Source organism: Protopterus annectens, chromosome 3.part1, assembly GCF_019279795.1.
Source record: "Protopterus annectens isolate FY-2018-M chromosome 3.part1, PAN1.0, whole genome shotgun sequence".
In the NCBI taxonomy this organism is placed as follows: domain Eukaryota; kingdom Metazoa; phylum Chordata; order Ceratodontiformes; family Protopteridae; genus Protopterus; species Protopterus annectens.
This window is the reverse complement of record NC_056732.1, coordinates 1,544,888,190-1,544,900,986: the sequence shown is the minus strand read 5'-3', so window position 1 is coordinate 1,544,900,986 and position 12,797 is coordinate 1,544,888,190.

Below are 12,797 nucleotides of genomic sequence, written 5' to 3'. Positions count from 1 at the left end.
CACAGTCACAACTGTTTGACAGATACCCCAGCGGTTGTCATATGTGTGCTGTCCTTACCCAGGGTGAGTCAAGCTCCTGAGCTGGGATCCTACCTACCAACCTCTTAGACCATCACATCTGGACAAAGCCTAAAATGATGGGGGGATAAATAGGGATAGATTTTAAATATTCCTGTTACAAACTTAGGATGTTTGTAGAATAATACATTTTGCATTACCGTGAATATTCTTAAGGATGTGGAGTCGGAAACTGAAGTGTTTGTCATTACTTAATGACTTCAGTCCTCAGCTATTTGCCAGAAAATTACAGATTTCAGGAGGAACAGACAAAAAACTATGATGTGAAAATCTAGACATTCTGTGAAGATTTGTACAGTTGAGAGGTATGGCTGTGATCTCTCTCACTGCAGAGAAGGCCAGATGCTATGGCCATAGCAGCTTTTCAACATGGCATTAGTACAGCAAGTCTTGTTGGGACATATATTGTTTCAAAATCAGATTTCCCATTATTACAAACCAAGTACTACATTCAATTACAAGCCTACATGTTTCACATACTTTTTTCTTTCACTATTCTGTTTTCCGGTGCTTGTTTTTATTCTTCTCTCTCTCTCTCTCTCTCTCTCTCTCTCTCTCTCTCTCTTTCGCTGTGCAATACAGGGATAGAGCTGGTTTGAATAGGTGTCAGCATGGATTTTGTAGGTGATGCTCATGACCAGGTGATGACCTATGCACCAATTGATGTTTCCCACTTGTTAATTGCATGCAGAACAGCTGTGTAGTTCTTCCAATAACCAATGTCATGGCAACACACTCCTATAATTGACTACTTCATGTGGGCATTGTCCCTTTACCTTGCCTGTAAGGAAGACATCCTTGAGGTGTGTGGGCAGCAGTGTTACAGACAGCAGGTGGGAATACCTCTTACAACAAGACTTGTGGACACAGGACAACTAAATGCTTTTATAAGCTTCCAGACTTAAGGTCAGAATGTGAGTATTGCTGTTACATGCTTTGAATACTGCTAGTTTTACAGGGTTTGTGTGTACATGCTAGTTCTGCATTGTTTTCAGTCTGACAAAGTTATGCATCCGCATAGCTCTCAACTGTAGGGCTATCCACATAATGGCCAGAGGTTTGCCTGTTATGTTTAGTGTTGTTCTCCAGACAGGTGTCCTTGGCAAATCAGTGGCATACTCTGGTGATTGCTATTAATAAATGGCAACATCAGTTTGTGTTTTTGACTTCATATCCCTCAGAAAGGATATGTTGCAACCAATCCTGTAACACCAGGAGCTTTCTCAGTGCATAAGAGCAATATTTCAAATATGGCCCTGTGTTTAGGCCTCTGTCCTCCACTTATATGCCAGGCTTTGTCCATATGTCATGCAGTAAGAAGTTGATAGGTATGGTCTATCATTATTTAGTGCTGTCATTCCTGCTATCATCCCAGTGATATTGTGAAATCCCATACATGTTGTGGGGTAGGGGCCATAAATATGAGGGCAAAGGCTGAACAGCATGTATAACCCTTTACAGTCAAGAGGTTAGTGTGCAGAGAATGCTCTTAGATACCATTGTAACACATTTCTATGTGGGGAGGATCATTAAATGTTTTAAAATTACACCATTAGAACATGTGAGAGATGTTACTAATAAGAAAGAGAAAAGGTCAATAGCTGTATATTTTGATATATGTCACCACAGGGACAGTAGTGGGTTACAGGGTATTGTTTTATAAACAGTCTGTGTGTCAGTTCGATAGAACAGTTAGAAATGCACCAATGTTATGTAAAGGTTCAATTTACTTTTAACATATGATACGTCTTCCTCTAGGGGGTTAAATGAGGAGTGTAATTGGAGGCTGCGGAATTAAATATAGGTTCATAGGTTCATACTAGGCTATCTGCCCAAGGGCATTTATAAGCCTAGCCCATAGATATGTGGCTTTCACCACCCCTTTAGTTTGAATAAAACTATGCCTATTGTTTTGTTGTGCCTCTGTCAAGCAGTGACACTGAAGTAATCCCTGGGGTATATCTGCGATCTCCCATCCATTGGTCAAGATTCCTCTTGAAAAAGGCCAGCGAGGTGCTCTGCCTCACATGTACCGGGATTTTGTTCCACAGCATAGGGAGTCTCTGGGTGATGAATCTGTCCCTCCAGCACATCCTATTAATAACCGTGTCCAGGTTTAAGTCTCCCGCCCTTGTGGTTCTGAGGGATCTAGATTTTTTGAGATGAAGCATATTCATCAAATCTGGGTTTGACATGGCCTTATATGTCAGGCACAGGTCACCTCTGAGCAAGCGGTATGAGACTGAATAGAGCTGGAGTTCTTTCAGTCGGGCAGCATAAGACATATTTTTGAGACCCTTTATCCTCTTGGTGAGGAACTTTTGGGGCCTTTCCAGCTGCTGCAGGTGTCGGGTCAGATACATTCCGAATGGGGCATTGTACTCAATCATAGGTCTAATGAGTGATGAGTACAGGGGGACGATGACCTCCCTTGATCTAGATGTGAATCCCTTCATGAACATGTAATTAAGTATTAATTGATTCTTCTATTCAAGGTAAATATGTTTTGTAGTACTGTACTACTTGAAGGCTTTGTCCAAGACATCAGAGTGCAATACTTTGTGTGGCTTACTGGCTGGTTAATTTTCTGTATGCTCTCTTCGGTCATTTCAATTCTTTTGCTAAGCGATTGGTGTATGCTTGGCCATTGTGTACGGCCTATCATGATTTTGTAGCTGCATAGCGTGTACTTATTATATGGAGAGTGTATGGGTGGTGGCAGCAGATGAATGTCCCATACCACTCCAGAATTCCATGTACACTGTGACTTGACACAGGATATTTAGGGGCCAAGGGTACTAGCTGCTAGTACAAGGGTCTAGGGAACTACTAAAAGGGCGGTGAATACTGCACAATATGGCTGGTCTAAAATATGCCTTCGGGCAGATAGCTCAGTACCAACCTATGAACCTATGAAACTATTGTGTGACTCTCATGGAGGATATAGCTGTTCAATATGTATATATTTAAATATATACATATATTTGTGTGTGTGTGTGTGTGTGTGTGTGTGTGTGTGTGTGTGTGTGTGTGTGTGTGTGTATATATATATATATATATATATATATATATACATATATATATGTGTGTGTGTGTGTGTGTGTGTGTGTGTGTGTGTGTGTGTGTATATATATATATTTATATATATATATATATATATATATATATATATATATATATATATATATATATATATATATATATCATATGAATCTTTAGTGATTCCAGTGTTCATTCCCTATGGTTAACTGACTGTGCTACATGATATGTTAGAAAAATCATCCTAAAATCTTGCAGCTCAGAATGCTTAGGGGTTAAGTGCAATAACAAAGGTGTACAGGGTTATGGGTCAAAGGCTGTTTATTTTGTTGCTGGGCAGAAGTAGACAGAGTGATTAAGGCAATTTAAATCAGCTTTCAGCTGGTTTGCGCAGGTTTGTGTGATGCTAAGTGGAGCTAATACATGGTTAAATGAAAAGGTGCTTAAACTGTGCACAGTTCTCTTAGCGACACTTACCAATGTGCAAACACACTTAGCATCTACATTTAAGCAAGAAATACACCAACTAACAATAGGTGAGCATTGCTAACCATTGCTCACTTTTCATTTTTAGAAAATATCAAACTAATGACTTCCTTTTATAAGTGTATATCATTTCCTGTACATAAAATGTCTCTATGTGCTGTCAATACAGTATCAAGGGGTGTAACAATACTGTATGGGACACATGTGTATACATGGGTGATTTCACATGTTATATGTACTTACACTTCCATTGTACACCAGCTACACTACCATGGTGACAAAAAATATTTTCCACTCACAATGACCACTGTGATGCAATCCAGGTAACTCCACCAAAACTGAACATGCACATAAAGCAATATAGCTATTACTGATAGTTGTGTGCATGATAAATTGCATGCCCTTAACATGCCTGTGGTATTGCTAGGCCACAGCAGAACAATGTTATACTCACCAGCTCCAGTCTGCTTTCCCATATGCAGACCAGAGGGTTCTAGGTAGTTGTGAGAGGGAGGTATTGTCAGCAGACTTACATGAGCATGTCTACACATTTACAGCACAAACCCAAATAATGCACAATTCTCTGTCCTCACCATAGATGTGCATCTCTGTACATTAGAAAACCCCATCCACAACTGCTATCAGACTTGACACATGGATGCAGATACAATGCATATACAAGTATGTCTGATACATTAATGTACTAATCCCCACTGGGCCCTTACCTGCACACTCCCTGTCCATTGTGTAGGTGCCACCCACCTCCAGCATGTTGGTCTCTATACCCTGGTGTTGTATTGGGGTGTGTGCCCCAAAGTTGCTGGGGGCTCATATGCTACACAATTTGGTTGTGTGATGGATGACTAAGAGAAATGTGAAGTCATTTGTATGATTTGGTGATGACTGTACCCAAGGGTGACAGAGATGTCATTGCAACAGATGTCAATGGGCATGTTGGTGAAGGGAACAGAGGGTCTGTGGAAGTAATGGACATGCATGGTGTTAAAAGGAATGCAGATGGTGAGATGGTACTGGATTTTTCAAAACAGATGGACATGACTGTGGTGAATATGTACTATAACATGAGGGATAAGCATAGGGTGAGTCACAAGACTGTAGTAAGATGCACACAGGTGAAATATATCCAGTGTAAGAGGGCCAGTTTTAAGGAGATTGGAAACTGTAAAGTGGTGCAGGGGAAAGTGTATTTAGGCAGTATAGAATGCTGGTCTCCAGGATGATGTTGGTGATCAAGAAGAGGGTGTGTGTGAGTTCAGCAGCAAGGATCACAGGGTGTGAATTTGAAAAGGGTGATCGTGAGGTGTAGTTCAAGGATGGTTTAAGACCGACACTGGGTGGCACTGTCAAATTACCACATATCTGGTTAAGTACAGCAAAGCTACTAAGAGAGATGGCTAGAAAGGTGCTTGTTGTGACATGTGGATGGAGGAATTATTAGTACAAGGAGACCTGGTGATGGACTGAGAAAGTACAAGATGGTATACCGAGAAAGGGGATGGGGAGGAAGGAGTGAGACTGTCAGGGAGATGAGGAAAGTAGACAGGAGTGTGAGGGGATGAGGTGCATGGCAAAGACAGATGTGACAAAGGCTAAGAATGAGGCATATGAAGAGTTGTATGGCAGTGTGGACACTAAGGAGAGATTACAGGAGTTGTATGGATTGGCTAGACAGATGTACTGAGCTAGGTAAGATGTGCATCAGATAAGGGTGATAAAGGATAATGAGGTAATTGTACTCACAAGTGAGGAGGGTGTGTTGACCACATGGACAGAGTACTTTGAGAGGCTGATGACTGCAGAGAATAAATCAAAGTATATGGGGTGATGTGGGTATTATAAAATCAGGAAGTGAAACAGCTTAACAAGGAAGATGTAAGGATAGCTATGAAAGGGATGAATACTGGCAAGGTTGTTGGCCCACATTACATACCTGTGGAAGCATGGAGATGTTTAGGGGAAATGGCAGTGGTGTGTTTAGCCACACTATTTACTGATATCTTGGGTGGTGTTAGGTTGCATGAGGAGTGGAGAGAAAGTGCTTGTGTATGGTTTTAAGTATAATGTTGATGTGCAGTGCTGTGTTAACTACGGAGGGATAACATTGAGTTTGATCTGTATTGAGAGTAGGGAACCATTTTAGGAGACCATAAAGAGGTGGAAATATGCTGTAGAAAGGGAAGTAATGAAGGTCAGCTGGACTACGACTGAATATCTGTGTGTGAATGAGAGGAAGGATAGCGGCATGTGGAGGATGCATGGGGCAGAATTGGCAAAGGTGGAAGTGCTTAAATGATTGGGATCAACATTTTATAGTAATGACAACTGTGATGGACAGGTGAAGAAGAGAATACAGGCAGGATGGAGAGGTTGGAGAAGAGTGTCAGGATTGAGTCGTGACAGTGAGTAACACTAAATGCGATATGTAAGGTCTACAAGAGGGTACTGAGGCCACCTATGTTATATGGATTGGAGACAGTGACAGAGAGAAAAAACACAGGAGACAGAGGTGCACATGGAAGAGGTACAGATGTTACGATTTATACTGGGTGTCACATGGGTGCATAGGTTTAGCAATGTGTATATGAGAGGGACAGGCCATGTTGGACATATATGACACTAAGTTGGAGAGGAAGGATTACATCAGTTTGGACATGTGCTGAGGAGGGCTGCTGAGTATATTGGGGAAAGGATGGTTAAGGATGTAGCTGCCAGATAAGAGGACGAGTGGACAGTCTTAGATAAGGTGTATGGATGTGGTGAGAGAGAACATGCAGGTGACTGGTGTGAGACAGCAAGATTCAGAGGATAGGCAGAACTAGCAACAGATGATCCACTGTGGCAATCCCAAATGGGAAAAGCCAGAGGACAATAAAGGTGGATGTTGTAATGTCAGTCTTCACAGATCTGCCAACTATTTGACAGACATAACATAACTCTATGGGTTAATGACTACAAATATAAGGCACACATATTGTCAGTGTGCATAACACTGGACAGTTAAATGTTATGAGCTCAGTATATAACATGCAGTTCAACACACATCTGCAGCATTACTTTACTATGCAAATACCATGTATAGGTGTATCACATATCTGAGACAAACAAGTATATAGTAGTTGTAAACACAAGTAAGATATGGATATGTACAACATCCCAGTAGCTGGCCTAGCATTGTCAAAGTCAGTATTGTTCAACACACTCCAGTAGTAGATATATGTGAACCATCCTTTCCTGGGGCCTTACCAATGATCCATGTCACTGCAGACAGACCCAGATGCTATGGCCATAGTTTCCAATCAACAATATATTACTATAGCAAGATTTGTTGAGACATGTATGATAACTCTCCTCTTTCACATTCTTACATACCCTCTACTGCAATCCATGAGATGCTTTACTTGTTCAACATACCTGTTTTTGTATTTTTCAAACTATAGTAGGTTATATGCTGTTATTTGTTGTCTTTTCCTCAGTTTCTCACTCTCCATCTCCACACACATGTAGGGTGTACATCTGTGTTGCATCGGCAGCAGCTTGTATTTTGTCGGTAATGCTCATGACCATGTGATGGCCTGAGCACAAATTGGTGTTCCCCATTGCTAATTGCATGCAGAGCAGCTGTGTAGTTCTTTCAATAGCCAATGCCATGGCAACACACTCTTATAATTGAGTACCCCATGTGGGCGTTGGCTGTTTCCCTTACCTGTGTGGAAAACATCCTGGAAGTTTGTGAGCTAATACCTCTCAAAACAAGACTTGTGGAGACAAGCCAATAAATGCTGGAGATGGTTCAAGACTTAGGGGAAGAATATGAGTATTGCTGTTATATGTTTTGAATACTGCTAGTTCTACAGGGTTTGTCTGAACATGCTACTTCTGTGTGGGTTTCAGTCTGACAAAGTTCTGTCTCTGCATAGCTCTCAATTGTAGGTCTATCCACATAATTGCCAGAGGTTAGGCTATTATGTTTATTATGTTTGGTCTGTACCCCAGACAGATGTTGTCTTTGGCAAATATTTGTATACACACGCACACACACACATATATATATATATATATATATATATATATATATATATATATATATATATTTGTAGATACCATTCCTTCCTAACTGCACAGTGTCTCTTCCCTATTGTAAACTGGCTGTAAAGTATGGTATGTTTGAGAAAACATTGTAAAGCCATACATCTCAGATGGCTTACTGTTAATTTGCTGCGACTATGGTTTGCAGGGTCCTGGGTTCAAGGCCTGCAAGGGCTGTTTATTTTGTTGCTAGACAGAACAATGACTGTTGGATACAGAGGGATTAAGGCAGTTTTGAGCAGATTTATGCATGTTTGCATGGGTTTGCCTGATGGTAACTGGTGCTAACATACGGTTAAATGAATAGGCACTTACACCATGTAGGTTTTGCTTACCAGTGCACAAACCTGCTTAGCATTTACATTTAAGCAATGCTGAAACCTGCTAAGCATAGCTCAGACCTGGTAACCATTGATCGCATTCCAGTCAGATAAAATAGCAGGGTAATGACATCTGACACCTCCAACTGCTGTCAGAACACTGGCCTTTGTCTCAATGCAAGAAATGTCACAACCCCATGTTGAATCAATGTGTTGTCCACCAATGACCACATTGGTGGTAGTCCAATGGGCACAGGTGTCCTTATAGGAGGTCTGTAAACAAAGCTTGACAGCAACCTCTCTTCTGACCACCACATTGCCACTGTAGACAGAAAGTCCTTCTATGTGGCACATTGCATAACTAAGGGTGCATCATGCGGGAATGAAGAGGTCAATGTCTCCCTCTACTCCTCACTCAGTAGGCAAGTCAGCAGGTACAATGGCCCAGTTGCTATGTAACTCACTAGACACCTTTAACAAATGGGTAGGCTGCAAGTGTACCTCACATGTAGGACCCAAGTCATGAAACAACTGTCTGATATGGAAAGAGGCCAAAACCCCCAAGTGTTCCCAGTCATATCTTGGCTACTTACAGGCGATTCCTGCTTGACTGACAATGCCATGTCTTCCCAGCTGTGTTACAGATGCCACAGCTAGGAAACCCCAATCTGTATGCATCACATGCCATGGATACCTCAACCGCATTACCACATTCAACAGAACATGCTTGGGGACAGGTCCATAACCCAGATACTGGCCACTCTATGTGATATATGTTGCATACATGTCAAAGAACTTCACAGGCCCTCTTCAAGAGAAACTCGAGTGGATGGTGAATATAACTGTCACACTGGGGATCACTCATGTAGCAGTATTTGATAGATGCACTGCTGACAAATGTCAGGTGGCATGATGCCAGGGTACTCCCATTGGCTAGGCTTGTAATGACTCCATGGCCATTAGTGTGGTACACACATATGAACAAATGGACCCATGACACTCCGCACTGGCAAATACATGTGTGTGTATGTGTGTGTGTGTGTGTGTGTGTGTGTGTGTGTGTGTGTGTGTGTGTGTGTGTGTGTGTGTGTGTGTGTGTGTGTGTGTGTGTGTGTGTGTGTGTGTGTGTGTGTGTGTGTGTGTGTGTGAATGCATTACTGTGTATACAACTGTTTCTGAGCATGTAAACCTGTAGGTAACATTACTTTGTGGCCTTTCCACCCACTCCACCTCCCAATTGCAATACTAGGCACTGCTGGTGATGTTCTTCACTATAAGGGTACCTTGTGACACTCTTCACCCTATAGGCTCCATGGAGCATGTGGTAACTGCATTACACAATACTAACAATGACTACATAGGTAGGGGTTCCACCCTGAGCCCTGAGAAATTTGAGGATGTGCTTGTATGTGTGTGTGAGTCTGTCTCTGAAAGTGAGCATATTTGTATGAGACAGCATTTTGAGGGCTTAGTCTCCACAGACACTGCACATTGTCATACTGTACAAGGGTTGGTGGTGTTGCCCTCATTACAGGAGCCATGGAACAGTCATCACCTTACAGTCTGTGTTGTGTGCAGTAAATGCATGTCACTGTAGTAGCAACAACTACATAGCCAGAGGTTCTAATCTGAGAAAGCCCAAATCTGTGAACATTTGTGCTTCAGTACAGTATCCTGTGTCTGAGTACTATGTCCACTTGGAGGGTGTTCCTCACATTTTAGACAGTGGTACTCCCACTAAATGTCCCAAGGTCCACTGTATGTGGTATGCTATCTCCATCAACCTTACAATTATCTGACAACAATCTTCAGCCCAATAATGCCTGTGCTGTGTGCACCAGCTATCTAACAGTATGCCCTGACTGACAAGATAGTCAAGGTTGCTAAACCCAGGTGTGTCAAATGTGTCTATGATTGTATGTGTTTGGCAATGTGTATATGTCAGTATGTTATAGTATGTTGTGTCCATTCACACCCAGTACATCCCCCTTTGCCATGCTGTACAAGGCCTGGTGATGTTGTTCACTTTACAGGAACCTCGGAACACACCTCACTTTACAAGCTATGTGGTGTGTGCAGTTAAGGCAGAACACATTAGTGCCAATAACTACATAGGTATGGGTTATAATCTCAGTGTTGGCAAGTGAGTGTGTGTGTGTGTGTGTGTGTGTGTGTGTGTGTGTGTGTGTGTGTGTGTGTGTGTGTGTGCGTGTGTGTGTGTGTATGTGTTTGTGAAGGGATCAACTTCAGTTTGCAGAAATACCATTTCCCAGGAGTTCATTTGACCAAGACCAAACTGGAAAAAGCTAAAATTGCAAATGAATCATCTTGTGGAAATTCATTTAACCAAAAATAATAATGGCAGTGTAAATGCCCTTTTCCTTACTGTACAGCTGTACAGCGATACTGGAGTTAGTATATATAGTTTGGGGTGGTCGTTGGGGGCACAGATCCCCATATTGGGTGTAGTGTTGTGCATATCTCCACGCACAGTGTGCTGTTATACTGTTGAGTTTATGTTAAGAGGGTAAGTAGTTGTTAATCTAACTAGCTGTGGGTCACACCACTCTACACCCTCCAATGTGGGGAGCTGTGCCCCCCACACCACTACTACTATTTATACCAACTCCAGGATTGCACTACAGTGGGGAAAAGGACATATACCCTGCAACTACTATTTTCAGTTAAATGAAATTTGATGGGCTGATTATTTAGTGATTAGAGGTTTTGGCAATAAAGTCTTCATGAAATTACTTTTGTAAAAATGAGTTCTCTGCAAAGTGAAGTACATCCTTGTGATCAGTACTCTCTGTGTATTGCATCAACACAAACACCTCTGTGCGTGTGTTATTCACAAACATTTGATGTGTGCCATCCAGTATACTTACCATTGTCCACTCTGCAAGAGTCTGCCTACATCAGCCACCATGCACTTACCTGTATACACCCCTTAGACCTATCAGCCATATGGCACATGCAATAACTGTTATACAGACCTGTTACTTGTGTCCAGCTGTACCCTGGATATGACACAGTCAATGTGTTACCACACAGCCACACCCCTTGTAGGAAAGAACAGCAGGCCAACATCCTCCTGACACACAAACATCTAGAACACAAACAGAATACATTATGGAGACCACATTCGGTCATTGTTAATAACAGCAATAATGCATAATGGCTGGACAGCTACACACCCTCATGTGTAAGCATTAAACATGCCAGCTGACAACACTTTAAACATAATTACATTGCTAATCTGTTGTACAGTCACCCTGTGCATCAGAACCATATTAGCATGTCCCTGCATTGATGGTATGGATGACAGGGATGTGGCACAGGTATCATCATATGCACAGGGTGTGGTGTGGGTTTGCCAGAGCCCTAAGCTGAGCCATGTGGTTGACATAATGTGTGTGGGTTAGGGGGTTGTTTATTAAATGGGCCATTCAGAGGCGGTGTGTGTAAGTATGGAGGTGCCCTAGCTGTGATGGTTATGTGTGTGTTTGCGTGTGTGTGTGTGTGTGTGTGTGTGTGTGTGTGTGTGTGTGTGTGTGTGTGTGTGTTTGTGTGTGTGTGTGGGTGTGTATGAATGCACACAGTTGTGGACCATACATGGCATGGTGTACAGTTCACTGTGTCCAGCTATGGACATGGGAACTGGGCCTGCTAGGGGTTGCACGGCCACCACCAGACAGAAGCCAAGATATGGTACTCTCCCCTGATGATGATAATTGTCTGCTGGATCCATACCATCCAGGACCATGTGCCAGTGGCCTGCTGCGCCACGGTGTAGACAGCACCCCTCTGCAGTGGAGCTGCTGGTACTGCCACTATGGGAACAGGAGTGAGATGTTGCACAGCCACATGGTCATTCAGCTGTTTGTGGTGCTGTCCTTACATCCATGTGGCTGATGCCCTACTTCCACCACATGCTCTAGTACAGGCATCCCTCGGTCGAGGATTGCCACCATCTCACCCAACTGTCCATCTATGACTGCCACATAATAACGGTGGGCATCTGCAAGATCACGGATGTTGTCATGTACAGCAGGAAGTGTGGCCCTCTGGAGCCTAAGACCATCTCTGGTGTAACATTCAATATGTGTCTGTGCCTCCGTGATGGTCCAAAACATGCATCTGGTAACATCTGCTGTGGCACTTTTGGCAGGGGCATGATGGGCAGCAGTCCTCCTACGAGAACTTCTGTCCATCTGCCTGTGTGGGATCTCACCTTTTATCTGGCTATGGCTGGTGTCTACAGACACACTTGCCATAGTCCCCACACTTTCCTGCACCATGCCACCACCCACCAACTGTCCCTCATCTATGGCCACTGGTGATGAGGTATGTGTGGCCATTGTGACTGCGTGTGTGGGGATGGGGTGGAAACAAGTGGGATGCTAACCAGTGGCACAGATTCAGCCCCTGACAACTCTGCATGAGCCTCACTATGCCTATCATCATTGTCAGAGTCTGCAGAGACACTGACATCAGTTGTCCTGCAAGAGGGACCCCGACCAACATCGCCACCTGTGAGGGGATGACAAGGTTTACTTACACACACACACACACACACACACACACACACACACACACACACACACACACACACACACACACACACACTTACAGGTGAGGTGGCACAAAGATATTACACAGACCTCACATTACCTTGACATGCATGACACATTGCACTCAACATCAAGCATTGCAGCCATTCTTAATCCTTGTTACTAACAATATACATCTCTGGGATGCATGAGC